This window comes from Dromiciops gliroides, chromosome 1 (assembly GCF_019393635.1).
Source record: "Dromiciops gliroides isolate mDroGli1 chromosome 1, mDroGli1.pri, whole genome shotgun sequence".
NCBI classification, from domain to species: Eukaryota; Metazoa; Chordata; class Mammalia; order Microbiotheria; family Microbiotheriidae; genus Dromiciops; species Dromiciops gliroides.
The window spans coordinates 539,268,655-539,279,515 of NC_057861.1; positions in this window are offsets into that span (position 1 = coordinate 539,268,655).

Here is a 10,861-nt window from a genome sequence, read left to right on the forward strand (position 1 = left end):
AACCTTACAGTGATATATAAATGCTATCTCTTCTAAAGCCTTCAATCTTGCTGTTTATTAAAATACTATTTTTGATGAAACCTTGCTGGATTATAGAGTGAGCATGGAATCCCAGATTTATTGCTGGAAGGGACCTTAGAGGTCATTGAGTCCAATCCCCTGTTTTTCCAGAAGAGGTAACTGAAATTAAAAAAGGTAAAATAACTCACTAGGGCAGCTAGGTGGTGTGGTGGATAGAGTTCCACAGGGCCTGAGTTCAAGTGTGACCTCAGATATGTAACGATTGGAATGACGCCACCTGCTGGAGACTTACTCTAGGAAAGCTCCACCATGAGGAGAAGGCACCTAGGGGCAAGACATATGGCTTTTCTTTGGAATCAGTGACATTTGCTTGTGGGAGGAAGAGGCGGCAAGGCTGGTGCTCTCGGGCTCTTTCTCCAGGACTCTCATGGAGAGCAGAGCAGAATTGTAGCTCCTCGAGATAGATAGCTGAATCTAGGCCTCTTTCTCTTTCTCTTCATCAAATTCTTATTCTCCTTAATAGATGCTTAAACATCTAACTCTTGCTAAAGTTTATAATTTATTGGCGACCACTCATTAGATATTTTAGACAGACTAGCTAGAATTTTAGCCCCTTACAGATACTTACTGGCAATGTGACCTTGGGCAAGTCACTTAACCCTGTTCGACTCAGTTGCCTCATCTATAAAATAAGGTGAAGAAGGAAATGAGGAACCATTTTAGTATCTTTGCCAAGAAAACCCCAAATGGGGTCATGGAAAGTTGGATATGACTGAAATGACTCAAAGGAATAGGAGGAAAGTAACTTACTCTAGTTTACATTAGCAGTAAATGGCAGAGACAGAATTTGAATCCTAGTCCTCTGACTCCAACTCCTGGTCTTGCCCCTTGATTTCCTTTGAGTAGCCCTTGAGCATATGGACAGTAAAGGCAATGAAATAAAATGATGGGAGGGAATAAAAGTTCTTTGGTTCCACTAACCCAGAAGCAGAGAGTATAGAATGATAGATTTAGGGCAGAAAGGGAACTTCCTCATTAGATTATAAGCTCCTTTTGTATTTCCAGAATTTATCATAGTGCCTCCCACATAGTAGGTGATTAATAAATGTTGATTGAAGGCCATCTAGTTTCACCTCTTCCTTATACTAATAACAAAATGGAATTCAAAGAAATGGGATGACTTGGGCAAGCTTATGGAAGTACTAACTAGCCTGATTGGGATTTGAACTCAAGTCCTCAACCTCCTTTCTCCTGTAGCATGCCATTTCCCTACTAGTACCTTAGAATTCTAATTCCAGCCTTTTTCTCAGCTTCCAAGTCATCAGTGATAGTTTACAGCCATTTCCAGAATAGCAATAACAATGAATAATGGTCATTTTTATGGTACCTTTCTCCAGGCAATTCATAGGCCTCACTTACATGAATCATTATGTCATTCTTGTGAAACAGGGCATGGGGATCCAGGGCTCTCTCTTCCCCCCTCCACAAGCACAAGTGCTCAGTCCTGGGCTGTCATAGAGTTTCTGCTCTGCTGAGGCTCTCCTGTGGGTAGTTTTTTGTTTTTGTTTTTTTAAACAAACCTGATGATCAACTTCTAAACCTGTCACCCTGTGTTCATTGTGGCAAAAAAAAAAAAAAAAGCACCTGTGGAAACATAGTTTGAATCCCTTAGAAAATCTCAAACTGGGGCAGCTAGATGGCGCAGTGGATAGAGCACCGGCCCTGGATTCAGGAATACCTGAGTTCAAATCTGGCCTCAGACACTTAATACTTACTAGCTGTGTGACCCTGGGCAAGTCACTTAACCCCAATTGCCCCGCAAAAAAAAAAAAAAAAGAAAATCTCAAACTAAATTTATGCAATAAACACTGAGATTGTTAGAAGTGCTTTTTTAGGAAGTAGAATTTGAAGAATCTAAAAAGGGCTGTCTTTGTCACTCTGTCCCCACCAAACCTCTGACATGCACATGTGTATGTATATTCATACATACATGCATATGTATGTCATGTCATGTGTATATGTATACATGTGCCTACATATACACATGTAGATTGTACATATGCATACATGTACAGATACATTTGCAGCTATACACACATATATATTTACATTTTATATATGCATATATATATATTTGTATGTACATATACATATATAAGTTGTGCCAACTGTCTGGCATTTAAAAAATATTCTGCCATTAGAAATTCATTTCTTTGTACCTTCCAATCCTCCACCAAAATGCAACTAGTGCTAGAAAGGCTTTCATGCATTACCATTTTAAGTTCAAAGATTAAGTTCCTTTCTAATCCCAACCACCAGCCAAGAACAATGTAGGCTCTATAGGAATGATGAGACCAACATAGAAACTAGGTCCAGGGAGAAGAATTTTTTTTTGATCAGAAAAGTATATATGTAGATATGTAGTAGGGGGTGAGGGTGAGATGAGAAGAAAGGAGATAGATTTTTTTTTCATTTTATTCTCCTTGAATACCATTTTTGTTGGCATATTGGATAGAGTGTTGGACTTGCAATCAGGAAGACCTAAGTTCAAATCCTGTGTCAGATACTTAGTAGCCATGTAGCCCTCAGCAACGTCTCTCAACCTCTCTTAGCCTGTTTCTTTATTTATAAAATGGAGAAAATAATAGCATCTAACTCAAAGGATTATTGAAAGGATTGGATAAGATAACATATAAAGTGCTTTGTCAACCTTAAAGAATTATATAAATACTAACATTATTATTTCACTTTTTTTTTAAAGACTAAAACGTTTGAAAAAACCTCCAGCAAAAGGAGAAGGGATGTGATATGAGGTGTGGGCAGTTGGCATAATTTTCCCCCTTCTTGTTTTGCTTTTTTGTTTGTTTTTCATTTTTTAAAACGATGTCATCTCTAACTTATTTTTAATTTTTTTTTTTTTGCATTGGGCAATGAGGGTTAAGTGACTTGCCCAGGGTCATACAACTAGTAAGTGGCAAGTATCTGAGGCTGGAGTTGAACTCAGGTCCTCCTGAATCCAGGGCCAGTGCTTTATCCACTGCACCCCCTAGCCGCTCCAATAATATAGCTCCCTTTCCATTTTTTTCTTTTTTTTTTCCAGGGCAATGAGGATTAAGTGACTTGCCCAGGGTCACACAGCTAGTAAGTGGCCAGTGGATAAGGCTGTATTTGAACTCAGGTCCTCCTGAATCCAGGGCTGGTGCTTTATCCACTGCACCACTTAGCTGCCCCCCCCCCAAGTTTTAATGTTTAAACAGAGTATGGACTTTTGTAAAGGAGCCTGGGGGAGGAAAATGCAGGGATGCTGAGCAACAGGATGAGCCTCCGTAAAGGATATCAAAGGAAAACTTTACCACCTAATTTTAGCCAGAGTAGGAGCGTCCTGATATAATCTATTCCCACATGTTGGAATGGAAAGAACATTGACTGACTGGATCTGAATTCAAAGGACCCAGGAACAAATCTTTTCTGGATCTTAGAAAGAGGAAATGACCTTGGCCAAATAACTTCCTTTCTTTGGGACTCAGTTTGCTCCAGTTTTAAAATGAAAGGACTTTTGGAGCTGGTCGAATACAAAGACCCTGTCTAGGTTTTCAAGATTATGAAAGTAATCAATGATACAATAGAAATAATAATAACTAAATTTTATAAAGTATTTTAAGATTTGCAAATCACTTTACAAATATATGTCATTTGATCCTTACAACAACCCCATGAAGTAGATGCAGTTATTATTTCTATATTTAAAATGAAGAAACTGAGGCTGAGAGAGTGGTTAAGTGACTTGCCCAGGTTCCCACATCTAACACACACCCAAGACTGGATTTGAACTCAGGCCCTTCAGACTATAGGTCAAGCAGGTTTCTCTGCTATACCACACCTCTCTCTCCCTGTTTAGCATACACTCGTCCATATATTCTAAATAACATGAATTGGGTCTTTTAAAGCAAAGGTTTGGCTTCCTGGTTATTTCCAGCAGGAGGAGCTAGAATGGAATGGGGGGTATTTCCACTCTCTCCAATAGGTTCGGTGTGTTTTGTCAAGCTAAGGATTCCTGTGGCTTTGACTGAGTTACTTTGTTTACCAACTTGAGAGTGCAAGAGAGAGCCCATGGATTCTGTATGTTGACAATTTGTAATTTAAGTGACAAAAGTAAAATTCCATGGACAAATTGTTTGCTTTTGCTTTGGTTATTGTTTGTTTTTACAAATGGAACATTCAGAAACATAAGCTGGTAAACAAAGGCACTCAGGCAAGTCCACAGGAATCTGGACAAGATTTCCTGACTGAGATTGTTACAACTCTAGTGTGTGACTTCCTTTGGGGAGGGGGTGGAGTTTGTGAAAAATGCCAAACCTTTTTTTTTCCTTTTTTTCAGGAGACAAAGAAAAGTAGCCCACCAAACACACCGTACCCTTTGGAGAGATTGGAAATGTCAAATACTCTTTAAAAACTTTTTTTTCCTGTACATCAAACATAAAATGTTGAATTCAGAACATTTTCCCTGTTTGCCTATAACCTATTCAACTTTGAAAGCAAATTCCTTCATTGGCCATGTCCTAAAATGTATGTACTGTGACTGCCATCTTCCTCCTCTCTATATCATCCCTAAAATGTAAAGAATCCTGTACTTTGGCATACAGTTTCATAGGAATTGAAGTCTTGAGTACTCCAGTTAGGTCTACCATTGGAGCCCAGATCCCCCTGAGAAATGTAGTTTTATTTCAATTGGACACAGTTCTGCTCTACATCCATAGCAGGAAAGGGCTGGAATGGTCTTTACCACCACTATAATCTCATTTCTGTGCTTTCTTTTACCTTCATGGGACACCCTACTCCCTCTACAGAGGAAGATGTACTTAGTACTCTCATCCTTATCAAACAGTACTCTTAGGCTCAGGCATCAGTCACTTATCCATTACTTTCAATCCCTCTCTCAAGGTATTTGCATTTTAAGTTTTATCTCCAATTGTGAAAATAAAGCTTTATCCCCTATTAAAGGAATTTAAAATCTCATTCTGTGGGAGGTATGTAGAGACATGAAAAGTATTTCCAAGTACCCCAGAAATAAGGCCATCTAGGTGTCTACCTCCTTATATTCCCACTTGGTCTCAAATTGACACATGATGTGACAATACATATCATTCACTCCTGGCCTGTTTCTGTGTTTACAGACTTTAATTTTTACTTTATCTTTGTTGATTAACTTTAGTGAATAATACTAGTCTTTAATATTCTCCAGAAACAGTAGGTTAGATAGCCCTGAGGAAGCTTGAAAACCTCAGTGGTGTCTCTGGTAGACTGAAAGCATAGACTAAAGTGAATCAAGAAAGGAAGAGGCAAAAGAAAGAAAAGGGGAAAATAGAAATACCTAAAGGACAAAGAAAAATAAGAGAGCATGTCATAAATACCTGCTTTAGGCCAGGCTTGCCTTAAATATATTATAAGGGGAATGAATAGTCACTGAACGGAGGGATTTCCTACTCATAGAAGGTCAGAACTAAAAGGGACCTTGCAGGTTATTTAGTCCTCTTTTATTTTGCATGTGAAGAAATCTAACTTGAGCCCATAGGATAGGCTAGGAAGGAATCACACACACACACACACACACACACACACACACACACACACACACACACACACACACACACACACACCCCATGACCCTACAGGTGTTGTATTTCAATCCATCATTAGTGATGCTTTCCTTTGTATTAAGGCATTTGGTCTCTCCTTAGAATCTGAGTAAATACAGACCAGCTCCCCATTCAATTGTTAGTAGTCACGAACATCTTATTGCATCAGGAAAAAATGAAGGGTTGAATTAGGCTGTCTCTCTCACGGGGTTGTTGTCAGGAAATTGCTTTATAAACCATAAAGCACCATCTAAACATTAATTATTATAATTATGACTATGCTACCTTCCTACTTTAACATTTTGTGATCCTACTATGAATGATTTGATAATAATAGATATAACATTTATATAACACTTTCTGAGCCTCTAGTTTCCTTCAGTGCTCAGATTGGGGAGGGGGGGTGTACCTGTAAAAGAAATCCTGAATTGTTATTACAATATCCTTTTAGGTGGTCTCTCTGACTCAGATGTCTCCTACTTTAGTCCATCCTTTCCTCAGCTGTCAAATTGATCTTACTAAAGTGCAGGTCTGACCATGTCATCCAGCTATTCAATAAACACCCGTGGCTCCTTATTACATCCAGGATCAAATATGCAATCCTCTGTTTGGTTTTTAAAGCTCTTCATAACCTGTTCCCTTCCTACCTCCCCTGTCTTTCTATGCCTTATTCTCTTCATGTTCTTTGATCTAATGACCCTGTCATTCTTGCTTTTACAAACACACACACACACACACACACACACACACACACACACACACAATCTTTCAAATATCCTTTTTTACTGGATGTCTCCTATTCCTGGAATTCTGTCCCTTTTCATCTCTGCTTCTTAGTTTCTCTAGCTTCCCTCAAGTTTCGTTCAATATTTAACCTTCTGAAAGAAGTCCTCCCCCATCCTCCTTAACTTTAGGGTCTTTCCAAATCTGGGGTGGAACCAAGATAGATGGTGGAGATGAGAAAGTACTCAGATGAGCTTTCCTAATATTCCCCTTCAAACAACTTTAAAATAACATCTCAAATTGAATTGTGGAGTGGTAGATGCAACAAAAGGTCAGTATGAGAAATTCCTCCAGGCTAGGACAATGTAGGAGGTTGGAAGAGAGATCTATGATATGGGAGGGGATACTGGTTTGGAGTCCATATGGAGGAAGCATCAGTGGTAGGACTAGGTAGTGGTGGTGATAGAAGCAACAGCAATTTCTCTTTTTTTTTCTTTCTTTTCTTTTTTTGTTTTGGTGAGGCAATTGGGGTTAAGTGACTTGCCCACAGTCACACAGCTAGTAAGTTTTAAGTGTCTGAGGCTAGATTTGAACTCAGGTCCTCCTGACTCCAGGGCCAGTGCTCTATCCACTGCACCACCTAGCTGCCCCAGCAACAGCAATTTCAAGAATTCTCAAGCTGGAGACAGTAAGAACTGGCAACTGGTCAGAACAAGTTTACAGGGGACTGGAGTAGATGTTGTTGGGCAACTTCATTGCCTATACCAAACTTCTGGTCATAGTTCAAGGACAGGGAGGAGTACTTTTGATCAAGAGGCACTGGAAGACCTGAGGGATAGTATCATTTACTGTCCCAAGGGACCAAGGAAACAGAGAAAAAATATCAGTTGCAATCCTAAAGGATCAGAGGTCTTTCCTAGGTAAGAACCAGAGAGCAGGCTAGGAGGGCAGTGACTACATTTTCCCCCAGGTGCTTCCCCTACTTTGGAAGCACCAAAGTTGAACCTCAACATAAAGTTTCAAATCAAAAAATTGCGCAGAAAAATGAGTGAACAACAAAGAAGGAACTTGATTGTAAAAAAGCTACTATGGTGACAGGGAATATCAACAGATAAATTAAGAAGAAGACAATAATGTCAAAACAGCTACAAGCAAAAACCTTAAATTAAAATATGAATTGGACACAAACCCAACAAGAATTCTAAGAGGATTTTTAAAATGGCTTTTTCTTTTTTTTCTAAAAACAGATTTTTCAAATCAAATAAAGATGGTAGAGGAAAAAACAGGTAAAGAAATGAGAGGAAAGGAAGAAAATTATGAAAACCAAATTGCTAGCTTGGTAAAAGAGCCATAAAAATACTCAAGAAAATAACACCTTTTAACAAATTGACCAAATAGAAAAAGAGGTACAAAAATGCGTTGAGAATAACTCCTTAAAAAGCAAAATTGGCCAAATGAAAAATGATATAGAAAAGTTCCCTGAAGAAAATTATTGCTTAAAAATTAGAATTGGCCAAGTGGAATCTGATGATTCCATGAGATATCAAGATACAACAAAGTCAAAAGAATGAAGAAATAGAAGAAAATGTGAAATATCTCATTGGCAAAACAACTGACTTGGAAAATAGATTGAGGAGAGAAAAGTTAAGAATTTTTGGACTATCTGAAAGCCATAATTAAAAAATAATCTAGACATTATATTTCAATAAATCATCAGTGAGAACTGCCCTAATACCAAAGAACCAGAGGGTAAAATAGAAATTGAAAGAATTCACCGATGACCTGCTGAAAAAAGATTACAAACTGAAAACTCCAAGGAATATTACAGCCAAATTCCAGTGCTCCGATATAAAAGAGAAAATACTTGAAATAATTCAAATTTCATGGAGCCCAGTCAGGATCACACAAAATCTAGCAGCTGTCACACGAAAGGAGCAAAGATCTTGCAATATAATATTCCAGAAGGCAAAAGAGCTGGGATTACAACCAAGAATGATGTTGAATAAACTTGAGAGAGGAACAACTTTGAGCAATGGGATTCTTGCAAGCAGAGAAGAGAGCCAGAAATGGAGAGGAATAGACCCCATTCAGCAGAGACACTGTATGCAATGGAACCTATATTGTAACGATTGGAATAACGCCACCTGCTGGATACTTACTGTAGAGGAGTTCTGCCCATGAAGGGAAGGTCTTTGAGGGCAAGACCAGGAGTCAGGAAGTGACGCGGGCTAGTGGGAGGAGGAAGGAAGAGACTGGCGCTCAGTCTCGTTTTCTTTCCTCTGGACTCTGGCGGAGAAGGGAGCTAGAAATGCGCTCTCCCTTTAATAGATAGGAATCTAGACCTTTCTCTCTCTCTTTACCAAATTCTTATTCTCCTTAATAAATGCTTAAAAGTCTAACTCTTGCTAAAGCTTATAATTTATTGGCGACCACTCATTAAATATTTTAGACAGACTAGCTAGAATTTTAGCCCTTAACAGATGGCTGACCACGAAGAGGAAAGCTAACCCTCAGTCTTCTTCTGATCTGCTGGTTGGGTAAGAAATTTCCCCTCCCTCTCCCTTTAACTGCTAAGTACTGGTGTACTGGCTGTGTTTTTCCTTTGAATTTTTTCGAATGGACCTTTTAAACTCCCTAATTATCCTATTTTTGATTTTGGTCTGTTTAACCAGACAAATGGGAGATAAGATCATGTTAATGCTTTGTTTTTGTGGATTTTCTATTTTTCTTTTTATTTTTGTTAAAAGAGCCAGCAACTTACTCACACAAGGAAATATCTCTCCCTCTCCCAACCATGCTTTTTCAGAGAAATCTGAAGAGATTCCTGCAGCCTTTCCCAGTTCTAACACTAATTGTTGCTCTAATTTTGCATGCCTGGAGGCAATGACCCACCCTCTAGAAGCTTTTAATCCCCTAGCACCTGGAGGCAAAGTGGGGGAAGAGGAATCCAGGCCTGAGTTCAAAATCAAGTCTGATTCAAATTGCTCTGGTCCCTCCCCTCCTCTCCAGACCCCACCCTCTACTCCTCCTATGGCCAAGCCCATTGCTTCCCCTGCCTGGGAAGTCCAGAGATCTGATGTGCATGCTCAACTTTTTCTACCTGCATTTGCAGCTTCAGGCTCAGCCCTTCCCCGGCCTGGCTGTGCTTTTGAGACAATCTTAGAAAACTCTTTAAATTCCAGATATGCTTGTTTTGTTCATAATTTTGCTAACCTGCTTTTGTCTTTAATTAGTAATCTTATAAAGCATTTGTATGGTGAAAAGACTGACAGACAATATAAAGGGGTTAAAGAAGAAAAACTTAAGCTGAATAAGAATGACAACCATCAACATAGTTCAAGACTCTGCTTCTTTTGCCATGGAAGGGTATATATTTTACAGAAATGTAGAAGTAAGCAGCAAGGTATTGATATGAGTATTGGGGATTTTAGATATCGGAATCAAAGGTGTTCTGAATTCACTCAGAGTATTAATATCAGTTCAGAGGTTACATAGGATTTCTATGCTATTACATATACATTTTGAAATTAATGGTATGGGTTTATTTTCATAGAGATTTTCATGCTTTTGAGATTGTGTCTTATACTTAGTTTTTAAAACAAGGAGAATATTTGTAAAAGCTTTTTATAGTCATGTGATCAAGTTTATATTTTATAGTACTCTTATTAATATTAAATTCATATTCATTTAGATTTCCCTAGCTTGAATTTCATTGTCTTTTATTATTCCACGTGTATTTTCTTCTATTCATTCATCTATCTAATTTTGAAACATGGTTTTGATTTCATAATACAATGTTAATTCTAGGAGTATTGTGCTCCCATATTCTGAGTTGTTTGTTTTGTTATTTTTTTTTTCCTCAACTGATTATTTGATCAAACTCTTTAAAGCATTTCCCTGGCAAATTGGTTGCCATGGCAAGTGTAAATTGATTCTAGAAGTATTATTTTTGATAAGCATATTCCCAAAAAAAAAAAAAAAGAGGGGAACATTTGTAAAAGTTTTCTTTTTTCAAAAAAAAAAGTTCTTTGAGATTCTGTTGTGCTTTAACTTGTATTTAAGTATGTTCTGATTTTTCACAAAAGTAATTGTATACTAAGTAAAAAAAAGGGTATTATTTGAAATTGTTGCATAATTATATATTATATTTTGAGTCAAGATGTATTCACATTTTTTGCAATCATTTTTTATCCTCAATTTTAAATCCATATGAGACTTGGATTATGGGAACTTATCATTTAAGACATTAATTGCCTTTATTCTGAGTTATCAGATGCCAGTTGGCCAAGATGCCATCCAATCACAAGAGGAATACATGCAAGAGCAGACACTGAACTGTCACATGAGGGGAGACATGCATGAAGTCAAGGTATGGCCGAGGGAACGGCTTTTGACAAATGTTGAGGTTGGATTCTCTTGGTTTAATATTTTATTTTATTTTTCCCCACAATATTGTACAGATGGCTGGAAGTATTCATCCC